We start from the raw sequence: 16,506 nt of genomic DNA on the forward strand, positions 1-16,506 counted from the left end.
ATCTACAAGCTCACAATGCAATGCAACGCATGAGCATTTACTGGAGTAGCCTAGAAGTAAGACTATACAAGTGAAGTATAAAATACCTCAAAATTATACTAAGGATAGTATTTGAGTAAATGTACTCAGTTACTTTTACACCCCTGGCATTGTAGACCCAGATGCTTGTGAAACATGATAAAGAAATAGTCATGCAATAGTATGAATTTCAGTTTATTTACACAAAGGATTTGCAATTGCAAAATATTTGGCAGCATTATTTTCTGTAAGTGGCTAGCAGAGTCAGACTTAACTAAACCTAAATTGTTTTTATTGAAAAACGTTGAGGGGAAGGCGGCTGGGGGTCAAAACTTGGAACTTTAGGCGCTCACATGGGGCTGCCGTCCTGTGGGCAGAGCAGACTATGGATTCCAATTGGGGGGTGTTGGAACCCAGCCAGCCTAGGTGGGGGAGGGAGAGAGAAATGAGGTGAGCTTCAGAATAATTACAGTTGAGCCACAAGTTAGAGAAGAGGTGTTCAATCTGCCCATTCCACACAGTTCAGAATAATGAACCCACTTACACTGCCGTTCTTTGGCTTCAATGAAGCAATCTGGGAGCTGGTACTGATTGTCAGCTGATTGTCAGATGGGCTTCAGGTGTGAGGCTGAGCTTCCCCTGCATGGTTTGAAACAATAAATGAATAAATGAATGCACTCAAACATCATTACTTTATAAAGAAACTCAAAGTCATTACTTCAAAATCAAATCAAACTAGGAATGAGTGTCACTGCGGCTGCTTTTTCCTACCCATAACCATAGGTCAGACAGGATTGTGTCAGTCTTTCTGCAGGCTCGCCATCTTTCAGATTCAGTTCTAGGCAATAAACCTGGCCTGGATCAAAGAAAAAGGCCAAATGAATAGAAAAACAACAAATTCAAATAATCTGCTGCACTACAGGCTTGAAACAAAATAATTCCATTAATCTCCCCAACTAGGCATTGGCATTAAACTCAAAATACATCAATTCAGTAATCAACGTTGCAGCTAACATACAAGCATTACATTCCAAAAGAAATCGTTTAACATTTAGATACCAAAACCAAAAACAACATAACATTTCAGAGCACATGGTCAGCTTACCAAGTGACACATTGTTCCTCCATCATACACAGCCAGTGTATCGAGTGGATCAGGTAGGTATGTTCAGGTGAGGTAAATCTAAAAGCCAAATTATAGTATGGGTAAGTATAATGAATGAAACTGTTAGAAATTGGAATAGTTGTTGGAATAATGAACAGTGTACAGACCTGCAGCTGCTGCATAATGTAGCAGTGAGTAGCAGCAACCACCAGCACCATGCTGCTTCCAAACAATCTGAGAGGGGGGGAGTGGCCTCAACTCAACCACTATTTATACCCTTGCTTAAGAAGGTTGCCATGTTTGGTCGGGTTGCCATGTTCAGTTGCAGTACCAGGGTTTTCACGGCAAAATGTTGTAAAATGTATTTTAAATGCATGAGGTAAGGCTTGAACAGGGGACTTCTGGAATGATAGACAAAGGCCTTACCAGGTGAGCTATGCACAGCTCTGCACAGTGAGAAAATATTACTTTAAATGTTTGTTTTAGAAGCAGAAGAATAATTTGCATAAAACTTGCAATGTTGATTGAATTATTAAAAAAGCATGTTTCAATTTAAAAAAAAAAACGATCTGACAGATCTTTAGATATTGGTCCAAAGTTCATGTAAAAAAGGTTCCGTGCACGTGACGCGAAAGTTCCGGAATAAAAGCGGGTTTAAGTGTTTTACAAACTGCTCAAAATTGCGGAAAATCTAAGGGCGGAGCTTACTTAACAAAGACACAGATGTCTTCCGCTTGAGTCAAGGCACGCGTGTAAGCAAGTTGCATGTCTTCAAATGAAACGAGGCATGACTTATGCCCCTTTAAAGTTTGAGTTTTCAAACGCTTCGTATAGCGCCCCCCTTTGGCCAATTGGAGTAAGATTGCTTTCAGTGATATTTGGACTAACCCTCTACATATTTGCCAAATGCCATGAACGTGTCACTTTGCATGTATGATTTAGAGGCAGAAGAATAATTTGTATATAACTGCAACATTGAGTGAATTATTAAAAAATAATGTTTCGCTTTAAAGAAAATCCGCCGAGACATATCTGACCATATTGGTCCAAAGTTCATGTAAAAAAAGTTTTGCGCACGTTATGCGAAAATCCCAGGAGGAGATAGATTTTGACTGTTTTTCATATAATTCAAAATTGTGGGAGAGGTAAAGGTCAGAGGTCAAAAGTCAGAGCGTAAAAGTTGTTCGGCATGAGGAGACGCATAAGTGTATACAGTTTTCATTGCTGTACCTGAAACAGGGCATGAGCTACACCAGTTCAAAGTTGGCATTTTTCAAAGGCTTCCTACAGCGCCACCCTTTGGCCGATTGTTGCGAGCTTCGCGTTTTAGCCGTTTGGCATAGTCCTCTGCCATACTGCCGAGTTTCGTAAAAAGCGACTGCACGGTCTAGCCGCTAGAGAAAAAGTGGCGGAAGAATAATAGTAATGATGAAGTCCAATATCAACTAGAAAAATATTGTTCCTTCGAAACAATTGTGGGCTCGCTTCAAGCCAGAAAACAATGGCTATAAAAGCACAAAATGTCAAGATCGCAGGCAGTGCTCTCTTTGACGTTACTGACGTCAAAGATTGGTCCATTTTGTTCCAAAAATGTGTTGTGCAAAAGTTGACCCGCTGGTGGCGCTATAACAGGCCAATGTGAGAAGGTTGGTATCTGTTCCTTGACCTATTGGGAATGTGCTTGCAAGATTTCACGCACATCCCAGGCTGTGTTCATGATTTGAGGTGTTTTTGGCTTTGGACACTTTATCGCTGCTTGCAGCTATATTTATTATTATTATTTTATAATTTTTTTGTGTGCACTTCATAGGCATGTTAGATAAAGGTCCTTAGATTGCGTGTAGAATGTTTCATGCAAATTGCAAAAAAAATCCTAGAATAAAAACGGGTTTAAGCGTTTTACAAACTGCTCAAAATTATATAGCGCCCCCCTTTGGCCATTTGGGGTAAGATTGGTTTCAGTGATATTTGAACTAACCCTCTACACTATTTTGTCATGAAAATGTGACTTTGCTTGTATGTTTTAGAGGCAGAAGAATAATTTGCATAAAAATGCAATATTGTTTGAATTATTTAAAAAAGCATGTTTCAATGTTAAAGAAATCCGATCTGACAGATCTTTAGATATCGGTCCAAAGTTCACGTAAAAAAAGTTTTGTGCACGTGACGCGAAAATTCCAGAATAAAAGCGGGTTTACGCGTTTTACAAACTGCTCAAAGTGGCGGAAAATCGAAGGGCGGAGCTTACTTAACAACGACACAGATGTCTTCCGCTTGAGTCAAAGCACGCGTGTAACAAGTTGCATGTCTTCAAACGAAACGAGTCATGACTTATGCCCGTTTGAAGTTTGAATTTTCAGACGCTTCGTATAGCGCCCCCCTTTGGCCGATTGGAATAAAATTGGTTTCAGTGATACCTTGACTAACCCTCTACATCTTTGCCAAATGCCATGAACGTGTAACTTTGCATGTATGATTTAGAGGCCGAAGAATAATTTGCATAAAACTGCAATATTTATTGAATTATTAAAAAATTATATTTCACTTTAAAAGAAATCCGCCGAGATTAGTTTGACCGTATTGGTCCAAAGTTCATGTGAAAAAAGTTTTGTGCGCGTATCGAAAAAAACCCAGGAGGAGATAGATTTTTACTGTTTTTCATATAATTCCGAATTGTGGGAGATCTAAAGGTCAGAGGTCAAAAGTCAGAGGCTAAAAGTTGTTCGGCATGAGGAGACGCATACGTGTATACAGGTTTCATGCCTGTACCTCAAACACAGCATGAGCTATACCTGTTCAAAGTTCGCACTTTCGAAGGCTTCCTACAGCGCCACCATTTGGCCGATTGCTGTAAAAAGTAATAGCACACTTCGCCACTGTAAACTGAACACATTGATGTTTTTATTTTCATTTTCTCACTAAGTATGTAGGAGTAGAAAGGAACCGAAGTTTTTTGATACTTGATATGCCTGCCTGATAGATAAACTAGAAAATATTGTTCCTTCGAAACAATTGTGGGCTCGCTTCAAGCCAGAAAACATTGGATATGAAAGTACAAAATGTCAAGATCGCAGGCAGTGCTCTCTTTGACGTTACTGACGTCAAAGATTGGTCCATTTTGTTCCAAAAATGTGTTGTGCAAAAGTTGACCCGCTGGTGGCGCTATAACAGGCCAATGTGAGAAGGGTGGTATCTGTTCCTTGACCTATTGGGAATGTGCTTGCAAAATTTCAGGCACATTGCAGGCTGTGTTCATGATTTGAGGTGTTTTTGGCTTTGGCCACTTTATCGCTGCTTCCAGCTATATTTATTATTATTATTTTTTTTTGTGTGTGCGCACTTCATAGGCATATTAGATAAAGGTCCTTAGATTGTGTGTAGAATGTATCATGCAAATTGCAAAAAAAATCCTAACTGGTTTAAGCGTTTCACAAACTGCTCAAAATGATATAGCGCCCCCCTTTGGCCAATTGGGGTAAGATTGGTTTTAGTGATATTTGGACTAACACTCTACATCTTTGCCAAATGCCATGAACATGTTACTTTGCATGTATGATTTAGAGGCAGAAGAATAATTTGCATAAAACTGCTATATTCATTGAATTATTTAAAAAAGTATGTTTAAATTTTAAAGAAATCCGATCTGACAGATCTTTAGATATTGGTCCAAAGTTCACGTAAAAAAAGTTTTGTGCATGTGACGCGAAAATTACAGAATAAAAGCGGGTTTACGCGTTTTACAAACTGCTCAAAATGGCGGAAAATCGAAGGGCGGAGCTTACTTAAAAACGTCACAGATGTATTCCGCTTGAGTCAAAGCACGCGTGTAACAAGTTGCATGTCTTAAAACGAAACGAGTCATGACTTTTGCCCGTTTGAAGTTTGAATTTTCAAACGCTTCGTATAGCGCCCCCCTTTGGCCGATTGGAATAAAATTGGTTTCAGTGATACTTTGACTAACCCTCTACATCTTTGCCAAATGCCATCAACGTGTAACTTTGCATGTATGATTTAGAGGCCGAAGAATAATTTACATAAAACCGCAATATTGATTGAATTATTAAAAAATTATATTTCACTTTAAAAGAAATCCGCCGAGATAAATCTGACCGTATTGGTCCAAAGTTCATGTGAAAAAAGTTTTGTGCGCGTAACGAAAAAAACCCAGGAGGAGATAGATTTTTACTGTTTTTCATATTATTCCGAATTGTGGGAGACCTAAAGGTCAGAGGTCAAAAGTTAGAGGGTAAAAGTTGTTCGGCATGAGGAGACGCATAAGTGTATACAGGTTTCATGGCTGTACCTCAAACACTGCATGAGCTATACCTGTTCAAAGATCGCACTTTCGAAGGCTTCCTACAGCGCCACCATTTGGCCGATTGCTATAGAAAACTAGAAAAATATTGTTCCTTCGAAACAATTGTGGGCTCGCTTCAAGCCGGAAAACAATGGCTATAAAAGCACAAAATGTCAAGATCGCAGGCAGTGCTCTCTTTGACGTTACTGACGTCAAAGATTGGTCCATTTTGTTCCAAAAATGTGTTGTGCAAAAGTTGACCCGCTGGTGGCGCTATAACAGGCCAATGTGAGAAGGTTGGTATCTGTTCCTTGACCTATTGGGAATGTGCTTGCAAGATTTCACGCACATCCCAGGCTGTGTTCATGATTTGAGGTGTTTTTGGCTTTGGCCACTTTATCGCTGCTTGCAGCTATATTTATTATTATTATTTTATAATTTTTTGTGTGCACTTCATAGGCATGTTAGATAAAGGTCCTTAGATTGCGTGTAGAATGTTTCATGCAAATTGCAAAAAAAAAATCCTAGAATAAAAACGGGTTTAAGCGTTTTACAAACTGCTCAAAATTATATAGTGCCCCCCTTTGGCCATTTGGGGTAAGATTGGTTTCAGTGATATTTGAACTAACCCTCTACACTATTTTGTCATGAAAATGTGACTTTGCATGTATGTTTTAGAGGCAGAAGAATAATTTGCATAAAAATGCAATATTGTTTGAATTATTTAAAAAAGCATGTTTCAATGTTAAAGAAATCCGATCTGACAGATCTTTAGATATCGGTCCAAAGTTCACGTAAAAAAAGTTTTGTGCACGTGATGCGAAAATTCCAGAATAAAAGCGGGTTTACGCGTTTTACAAACTGCTCAAAATGGCGGATAATTGAAGGGCGGAGCTTACTTAAAAACGACACAGATGTCTTCCGCTTGAGTCAAAGCACGCGTGTAACAAGTTGCATGTCTTCAAACGAAACGAGTCATGACTTATGCCCGTTTGAAGTTTGAATTTTCCGACGCGTCGTATAGCGCCCCCCTTTGGCCGATTGGAATAAAATTGGTTTCAGTGATACTTTGACTAACCCTCTACATCTTTGCCAAATGCCATGAACGTGTAACTTTGCATGTATGATTTAGAGGCAGAAGAATAATTTGCATAAAACCGCAATATTAATTGAATTATTAAAAAATTATGTTTCACTTTAAAAGAAATCCGCCGAGATTAGTTTGACCGTATTGGTCCAAAGTTCATGTGAAAAAAGTTTCATGCGCGTATCGCGAAAATCCCAGGAGGAGATAGATTTTTACTGTTTTTCATATTATTCCGAATTGTGGGAGACCTAAAGGTCAGAGGTCAAAAGTTAGAGGGTAAAAGTTGTTCGGCATGAGGAGACGCATATGTGTATACAGGTTTCATGACTGTACGTATAACAGAGCATGAGCTCTATCTATTCAAAGTTCGCACTTTCGAAGGCTTCCTACAGCGCCACCATTTGGCCGATTGCTGTAAAAAATAATAGCACACTTCGCCACTGTAAGCTGAACACATTGATGTTTTTATTTTCATTTTCTGTCTAAGTATGTAGGAGTAGAAAGGAACCGAAGTTTTGAGGAGAACTTGATATGACGGTTAGATATTGTCACTAGAAAAATATTGTTCCTTCGAAACAATTGTGGGCTCGCTTCAAGCCAGAAAACAATGGCTATAAAAGTACAAAATGTCAAGATCGCAGGCAGTGCTCTCTTTGACGTTACTGACGTCAACGATTGGTCCATTTTGTTCCAAAAATGTGTTGTGCAAAAGTTGACCCGCTGGTGGCGCTATAACAGGCCAATGTAAGAAGGGTGGTATCTGTTCCTTGACCTATTGGGAATGTGCTTGCAAGATTTCACGCACATTGCAGGCTGTGTTCATGATTTGAGGTGTTTTTGGCTTTGGCCACTTTATCGCTGCTTGCAGCTATATTCATTATTATAATTTTTTTGTGTGTGTGCACTTCATAGGCATATTAGATAAAGGTCCTTAGATTGTGTGTAGAATGTTTCATGCAAATTGCAAAAAAAAAATCCTAACGGGTTTAAGCGTTTCACAAACTGCTCAAAATGATATAGCGCCCCCCTTTGTTCAATTGGGGTAAGATTGGTTTTAGTGATATTTGGACTAACACTCTACATCTTTGCCAAATGCCATGAACATGTTACTTTGCATGTATGATTTAGAGGCAGAAGAATAATTTGCATAAAACTGCAATATTCATTGAATTTATTTAAAAAAGCATGTTTCAATTTTAAAGAAATCCGATCTGACAGATCTTTAGATATCGGTCCAAAGTTCACGTAAAAAAAGTTTTGTGCACGTGGAGCGAAAATTCCAGAATAAAAGCGGGTTTACGCGTTTTACAAACTGCTCAATATGGCGGAAAATCGAAGGGCGGAGCTTACTTAACAACGACACAGATGTCTTCCGCTCGAGTCAAAGCACGCGTGTAACAACTTGCATGTCTTCAAACAAAACGAGTCATGACTTATGCCCGTTTGAAGTTTGAATTTTCAAACGCTTCGTATAGCGCCCCCCTTTGGCCGATTGGAATAAAATTGGTTTCAGTGATACTTTGACTAACCCTCCACATCTTTGCCAAATGCCATGAACGTGTAACTTTGCATGTATGATTTAGAGGCCGAAGAATAATTTGCATAAAACCGCAATATTGATTGAATTATTAAAAAATTATATTTCACTTTAAAAAAAATCTGGTTGATCAATCTGACCGTATTGGTCCAAAGTTCATGTGAAAAAAGTTTTGTGCACTTGATGCAAAAATCCCAGGAGGAGATAGATTTTTACTGTTTTTCATATAATTCCGAATTGTGGGAGACCTAAAGGTCAGAGGTCAAAAGTTAGAGGGTAAAAGTTGTTCGGCATGAGGAGACGCATACGTGTATACAGGTTTCATGGCTGTAACTAAAACACAGCATGAGCTATACCTGTTCAAAGTTCGCACTTTCGAAGGCTTCCTACAGCGCCACCATTTGGCTGATTGCTATAAAAAATAATAGCGCACTTCGCCACTGTAAACTGAACACATTGATGTTTTTATTTTCATTTTCTCACTAAGTATGTAGGAGTAGAAAGGAACCGAAGTTCCCGTCTACTGTCTGACTGACTGATAGATAAATAATGACAATATCTAAAGTGTGCTCGCCTTATAGGCGAGCCCACAATAATAGCACACTTCGCCACTGTAAACTGAACACATTGATGTTTTTATTTTCATTTTCTCACTAAGTATGTAGGAGTAGAAAGGAACCGAAGTTCCCGTCTACAGTATGCATGATATGACTGATAGATAAATAACTAGAAAAATATTGTTCCTTCGAAACAATTGTGGGCTCGCTTCAAGCCAGAAAACAATGGCTATAAAAGCACAAAATGTCAAGATCGCAGGCAGTGCTCTCTTTGACGTTACTGACGTCAAAGATTGGTCCATTTTGTTCCAAAAATGTGTTGTGCAAAAGTTGACCCGCTGGTGGCGCTATAACAGGCCAATGTGAGAAGGTTGGTATCTGTTCCTTGACCTATTGGGAATGTGCTTGCAATATTTCACGCACATCCCAGGCTGTGTTCATGATTTGAGGTGTTTTTGGCTTTGGACACTTTATCGCTGCTTGCAGCTATATTTATTATTATTATTTTATAATTTTTTTGTGTGCACTTCATAGGCATGTTAGATAAAGGTCCTTAGATTGCGTGTAGAATGTTTCATGCAAATTGCAAAAAAAATCCTAGAATAAAAACGGGTTTAAGCGTTTTACAAACTGCTCAAAATTATATAGCGCCCCCCTTTGGCCATTTGGGGTAAGATTGGTTTCAGTGATATTTGAACTAACCCTCTACACTATTTTGTCATGAAAATGTGACTTTGCTTGTATGTTTTAGAGGCAGAAGAATAATTTGCATAAAAATGCAATATTGTTTGAATTATTTAAAAAAGCATGTTTCAATGTTAAAGAAATCCGATCTGACAGATCTTTAGATATCGGTCCAAAGTTCACGTAAAAAAAGTTTTGTGCACGTGACGCGAAAATTCCAGAATAAAAGCGGGTTTACGCGTTTTACAAACTGCTCAAAGTGGCGGAAAATCGAAGGGCGGAGCTTACTTAACAACGACACAGATGTCTTCCGCTTGAGTCAAAGCACGCGTGTAACAAGTTGCATGTCTTCAAACGAAACGAGTCATGACTTATGCCCGTTTGAAGTTTGAATTTTCAGACGCTTCGTATAGCGCCCCCCTTTGGCCGATTGGAATAAAATTGGTTTCAGTGATACCTTGACTAACCCTCTACATCTTTGCCAAATGCCATGAACGTGTAACTTTGCATGTATGATTTAGAGGCCGAAGAATAATTTGCATAAAACTGCAATATTTATTGAATTATTAAAAAATTATATTTCACTTTAAAAGAAATCCGCCGAGATTAGTTTGACCGTATTGGTCCAAAGTTCATGTGAAAAAAGTTTTGTGCGCGTATCGAAAAAAACCCAGGAGGAGATAGATTTTTACTGTTTTTCATATAATTCCGAATTGTGGGAGATCTAAAGGTCAGAGGTCAAAAGTCAGAGGCTAAAAGTTGTTCGGCATGAGGAGACGCATACGTGTATACAGGTTTCATGCCTGTACCTCAAACACAGCATGAGCTATACCTGTTCAAAGTTCGCACTTTCGAAGGCTTCCTACAGCGCCACCATTTGGCCGATTGCTGTAAAAAGTAATAGCACACTTCGCCACTGTAAACTGAACACATTGATGTTTTTATTTTCATTTTCTCACTAAGTATGTAGGAGTAGAAAGGAACCGAAAATCCCGTCTACTTACTAGATAAACAAATAAATAAATAAACTAGAAAAATATTGTTCCTTCGAAACAATTGTGGGCTCGCTTCAAGCCGGAAAACAATGGCTATAAAAGCACAAAATGTCAAGATCGCAGGCAGTGCTCTCTTTGACGTTACTGACGTCAAAGATTGGTCCATTTTGTTCCAAAAATGTGTTGTGCAAAAGTTGACCCGCTGGTGGCGCTATAACAGGCCAATGTGAGAAGGTTGGTATCTGTTCCTTGACCTATTGGGAATGTGCTTGCAAGATTTCACGCACATCCCAGGCTGTGTTCATGATTTGAGGTGTTTTTGGCTTTGGACACTTTATCGCTGCTTGCAGCTATATTTATTATTATTATTTTATAATTTTTTTGTGTGCACTTCATAGGCATGTTAGATAAAGGTCCTTAGATTGCGTGTAGAATGTTTCATGCAAATTGCAAAAAAAATCCTAGAATAAAAACGGGTTTAAGCTTTTTACAAACTGCTCAAAATTATATAGCGCCCCCCTTTGGCCATTTGGGGTAAGATTGGTTTCAGTGATATTTGAACTAACCCTCTACACTATTTTGTCATGAAAATGTGACTTTGCTTGTATGTTTTAGAGGCAGAAGAATAATTTGCATAAAAATGCAATATTGTTTCAATTATTTAAAAAAGCATGTTTCAATGTTAAAGAAATCCGATCTGACAGATCTTTAGATATCGGTCCAAAGTTCACGTAAAAAAAGTTTTGTGCACGTGACGCGAAAATTCCAGAATAAAAGCGGGTTTACGCGTTTTACAAACTGCTCAAAGTGGCGGAAAATCGAAGGGCGGAGCTTACTTAACAACGACACAGATGTCTTCCGCTTGAGTCAAAGCACGCGTGTAACAAGTTGCATGTCTTCAAACGAAACGAGTCATGACTTATGCCCGTTTGAAGTTTGAATTTTCAGACGCTTCGTATAGCGCCCCCCTTTGGCCGATTGGAATAAAATTGGTTTCAGTGATACCTTGACTAACCCTCTACATCTTTGCCAAATGCCATGAACGTGTAACTTTGCATGTATGATTTAGAGGCCGAAGAATAATTTGCATAAAACTGCAATATTTATTGAATTATTAAAAAATTATATTTCACTTTAAAAGAAATCCGCCGAGATTAGTTTGACCGTATTGGTCCAAAGTTCATGTGAAAAAAGTTTTGTGCGCGTATCGAAAAAAACCCAGGAGGAGATAGATTTTTACTGTTTTTCATATAATTCCGAATTGTGGGAGATCTAAAGGTCAGAGGTCAAAAGTCAGAGGCTAAAAGTTGTTCGGCATGAGGAGACGCATACGTGTATACAGGTTTCATGCCTGTACCTCAAACACAGCATGAGCTATACCTGTTCAAAGTTCGCACTTTCGAAGGCTTCCTACAGCGCCACCATTTGGCCGATTGCTGTAAAAAGTAATAGCACACTTCGCCACTGTAAACTGAACACATTGATGTTTTTATTTTCATTTTCTCACTAAGTATGTAGGAGTAGAAAGGAACCGAAGTTTTTTGATACTTGATATGACTGCCTGCCTGCCTGATAGATAAACTAGAAAAATATTGTTCCTTCGAAACAATTGTGGGCTCGCTTCAAGCCAGAAAACAATGGCTATAAAAGCACAAAATGTCAAGATCGCAGGCAGTGCTCTCTTTGACGTTACTGACGTCAAAGATTGGTCCATTTTGTTCCAAAAATGTGTTGTGCAAAAGTTGACCCGCTGGTGGCGCTATAACAGGCCAATGTGAGAAGGTTGGTATCTGTTCCTTGACCTATTGGGAATGTGCTTGCAAGATTTCACGCACATCCCAGGCTGTGTTCATGATTTGAGGTGTTTTTGGCTTTGGACACTTTATCGCTGCTTGCAGCTATATTTATTATTATTATTTTATAATTTTTTTGTGTGCACTTCATAGGCATGTTAGATAAAGGTCCTTAGATTGCGTGTAGAATGTTTCATGCAAATTGCAAAAAAAATCCTAGAATAAAAACGGGTTTAAGCGTTTTACAAACTGCTCAAAATTATATAGCGCCCCCCTTTGGCCATTTGGGGTAAGATTGGTTTCAGTGATATTTGAACTAACCCTCTACACTATTTTGTCTTGAAAATGTGACTTTGCTTGTATGTTTTAGAGGCAGAAGAATAATTTGCATAAAACTGCAATATTGTTTGAATTATTTAAAAAAGCATGTTTCAATGTTAAAGAAATCCGATCTGACAGATCTTTAGATATCGGTCCAAAGTTCACGTAAAAAAAGTTTTGTGCACGTGACGCGAAAATTCCAGAATAAAAGCGGGTTAACGCGTTTTACAAACTGCTCAAAGTGGCGGAAAATCGAAGGGCGGAGCTTACTTAACAACGACACAGATGTCTTCCGCTCGAGTCAAAGCACGCGTGTAACAAGTTGCGTGTCTTCAAACGAAACGAGTCATGACTTATGCCCGTTTGAAGTTTGAATTTTCAAACGCTTCGTATAGCGCCCCCCTTTGGCCGATTGGAATAAAATCGGTTTCAGTGATACTTTGACTAACCCTCCACATCTTTGCCAAATGCCATGAACGTGTAACTTTGCATGTATGATTTAGAGGGCGAAGAATAATTTGCATAAAACCGCAATATTGATTGAATTATTAAAAAATGATATTTCACTTTAAAAGAAATCCACCGAGATAAATCTGACCGTATTGGTCCAAAGTTCATGTGAAAAAAGTTTTGTGCGCGTAACAAAAAAAACCCAGGAGGAGATAGATTTTTACTGTTTTTCATATAATTCCGAATTGTGGGAGACCTAAAGGTCAGAGGTCAAAAGTTAGAGGGTAAAAGTTGTTCGGCATGAGGAGACGCATAAGTGTATACAGGTTTCATGGCTGTATGTATAACACAGCATGAGCTATACCTGTTCAAAGTTCGCACTTTCGAAGGCTTCCTACAGCGCCACCATTTGGCCGATTGCTGTAAAAAGTAATAGCACACTTCGCCACTGTAAACTGAACACATTGATGTTTTTATTTTCATTTTCTCACTAAGTATGTAGGAGTAGAAAGGAACCGAAGTTTTTTGATACTTGATATGCCTGCCTGATAGATAAATAAATAAATAAATAATGACAATATCTAAAGTGTGCTCGCCTTATAGGCGAGCCCACAATAACTAGAAAAATATTGTTCCTTCGAAACAATTGTGGGCTCGCTTCAAGCCGGAAAACAATGGCTATAAAAGCACAAAATGTCAAGATCGCAGGCAGTGCTCTCTTTGACGTTACTGACGTCAAAGATTGGTCCATTTTGTTCCAAAAATGTGTTGTGCAAAAGTTGACCCGCTGGTGGCGCTATAACAGGCCAATGTGAGAAGGTTGGTATCTGTTCCTTGACCTATTGGGAATGTGCTTGCAAGATTTCACGCACATCCCAGGCTGTGTTCATGATTTGAGGTGTTTTTGGCTTTGGACACTTTATCGCTGCTTGCAGCTATATTTATTATTATTATTTTATAATTTTTTTGTGTGCACTTCATAGGCATGTTAGATAAAGGTCCTTAGATTGCGTGTAGAATGTTTCATGCAAATTGCAAAAAAAATCCTAGAATAAAAACGGGTTTAAGCGTTTTACAAACTGCTCAAAATTATATAGCGCCCCCCTTTGGCCATTTGGGGTAAGATTGGTTTCAGTGATATTTGAACTAACCCTCTACACTATTTTGTCATGAAAATGTGACTTTGCTTGTATGTTTTAGAGGCAGAAGAATAATTTGCATAAAAATGCAATATTGTTTGAATTATTTAAAAAAGCATGTTTCAATGTTAAAGAAATCCGATCTGACAGATCTTTAGATATCGGTCCAAAGTTCATGTAAAAAAATGTTTTGTGCACGTGACGCGAAAATTCCAGAATAAAAGCGGGTTTACGCGTTTTACAAACTGCTCAAAGTGGCGGAAAATCGAAGGGCGGAGCTTACTTAACAACGACACAGATGTCTTCCGCTTGAGTCAAAGCACGCGTGTAACAAGTTGCATGTCTTCAAACGAAACGAGTCATGACTTATGCCCGTTTGAAGTTTGAATTTTCAGACGCTTCGTATAGCGCCCCCCTTTGGCCGATTGGAATAAAATTGGTTTCAGTGATACTTTGACTAACCCTCCACATCTTTGCCAAATGCCATGAACGTGTAACTTTGCATGTATGATTTAGAGGCCGAAGAATAATTTGCATAAAACCGCAATATTGATTGAATTATTAAAAAATGATATTTCACTTTAAAAGAAATCCACCGAGATAAATCTGACCGTATTGGTCCAAAGTTCATGTGAAAAAAGTTTTGTGCGCGTAACAAAAAAAACCCAGGAGGAGATAGATTTTTACTGTTTTTCATATAATTCCGAATTGTGGGAGACCTAAAGGTCAGAGGTCAAAAGTTAGAGGGTAAAAGTTGTTCGGCATGAGAAGACGCATAAGTGTATACAGGTTTCATGGCTGTATGTATAACACAGCATGAGCTATACCTGTTCAAAGTTCGCACTTTCGAAGGCTTCCTACAGCGCCACCATTTGGCCGATTGCTGTAAAAAGTAATAGCACACTTCGCCACTGTAAACTGAACACATTGATGTTTTTATTTTCATTTTCTCACTAAGTATGTAGGAGTAGAAAGGAACCGAAGTTTTTTGATACTTGATATGACTGCCTGCCTGATAGATAAACTAGAAAAATATTGTTCCTTCGAAACAATTGTGGGCTCGCTTCAAGCCAGAAAACAATGGCTATAAAAGCACAAAATGTCAAGATCGCAGGCAGTGCTCTCTTTGACGTTACTGACGTCAAAGATTGGTCCATTTTGTTCCAAAAATGTGTTATGCAAAAGTTGACCCGCTGGTGGCGCTATAACAGGCCAATGTGAGAAGGTTGGTATCTGTTCCTTGACCTATTGGGAATGTGCTTGCAAGATTTCACGCACATCCCAGGCTGTGTTCATGATTTGAGGTGTTTTTGGCTTTGGACACTTTATCGCTGCTTGCAGCTATTATTTATTATTATTATTTTATAATTTTTTTGTGTGCACTTCATAGGCATGTTAGATAAAGGTCCTTAGATTGCGTGTAGAATGTTTCATGCAAATTGCAAAAAAAATCCTAGAATAAAAACGGGTTTAAGCGTTTTACAAACTGCTCAAAATTATATAGCGCCCCCCTTTGGCCATTTGGGGTAAGATTGGTTTCAGTGATATTTGAACTAACCCTCTACACTATTTTGTCATGAAAATGTGACTTTGCATGTATGTTTTAGAGGCAGAAGAATAATTTGCATAAAAATGCAATATTGTTTGAATTATTTAAAAACGCATGTTTCAATGTTAAAGAAATCCAATCTGACAGATCTTTAGATATCGGTCCAAAGTTCACGTAAAAAAAGTTTTGTGCACGTGACGCAAAAATTCCAGAATAAAAGCGGGTTTACGCGTTTTACAAACTGCTCAAAATGGCGGAAAATCAAAGGGCGGAGCTTACTTAACAACGACACAGATGTCTTCCGCTTGAGTCAAAGCACGCGTGTAACAAGTTGCATGTCTTCAAACGAAACGAGTCATGACTTATGCCCGTTTGAAGTTTGAATTTTCAGACGCTTCGTATAGCGCCCCCCTTTGGCCGATTGGAATAAAATTGGTTTCAGTGATACTTTGACTAACCCTCCACATCTTTGCCAAATGCCATGAACGTGTAACTTTGCATGTATGATTTAGAGGCCGAAGAATAATTTGCATAAAACCGCAATATATATTGAATTATTAAAAAATCATTATTTAACGTACAAACTTCTCACCACATAGCCTGTGTAGATATAGGTTCAAAGTTCATGTGAAAAAAGTTTTGTGCACTTGACGCGAAAATCCCAGGAGGAGATAGATTTTTACTGTTTTTCATATAATTCCGAATTGTGGGAGACCTAAAGGTCAGAGGTCAAAAGTTAGAGGGTAAAAGTTGTTCGGCATGAGGAGACGCATAAGTGTATACAGGTTTCATGGCTGTATGTATAACACAGCATGAGCTATACCTGTTCAAAGATCGCACTTTCGTAGGCTTCCTACAGCGCCACCATTTGGCCGATTGCTGTATAAAATAATAGCACACTTCGCCACTGTAAGCTGAACACATTGATGTTTTTATTTTCATTTTCTGCCTGAGTATGTAGGAGTAGAAAGGAA

General features: G+C 38.6%; 1 long non-coding RNA gene across 1 annotated transcript; it reads right to left on the reverse strand.

Annotated features, from left to right (window-relative positions):
- Window positions 1-616: 616 nt before the first annotated feature.
- LOC308284626 lies at window positions 617-1,357 on the reverse strand. Its single transcript, XR_013962036.1, has 4 exons — window positions 1,291-1,357; window positions 1,124-1,201; window positions 790-874; window positions 617-657 (listed from the first exon to the last, which is right to left on the reverse strand). It is a non-coding gene; the product is annotated as an uncharacterized lncRNA (long non-coding RNA).
- Between the last annotated feature and the right edge of the window lie 15,149 nt (window positions 1,358-16,506).

The sequence above is a fragment of the Nannobrachium achirus genome (assembly GCF_963921795.1).
Source record: "Nannobrachium achirus genome assembly, chromosome: 5".
In the NCBI taxonomy this organism is placed as follows: Eukaryota; Metazoa; Chordata; class Actinopteri; order Myctophiformes; family Myctophidae; genus Nannobrachium; species Nannobrachium achirus.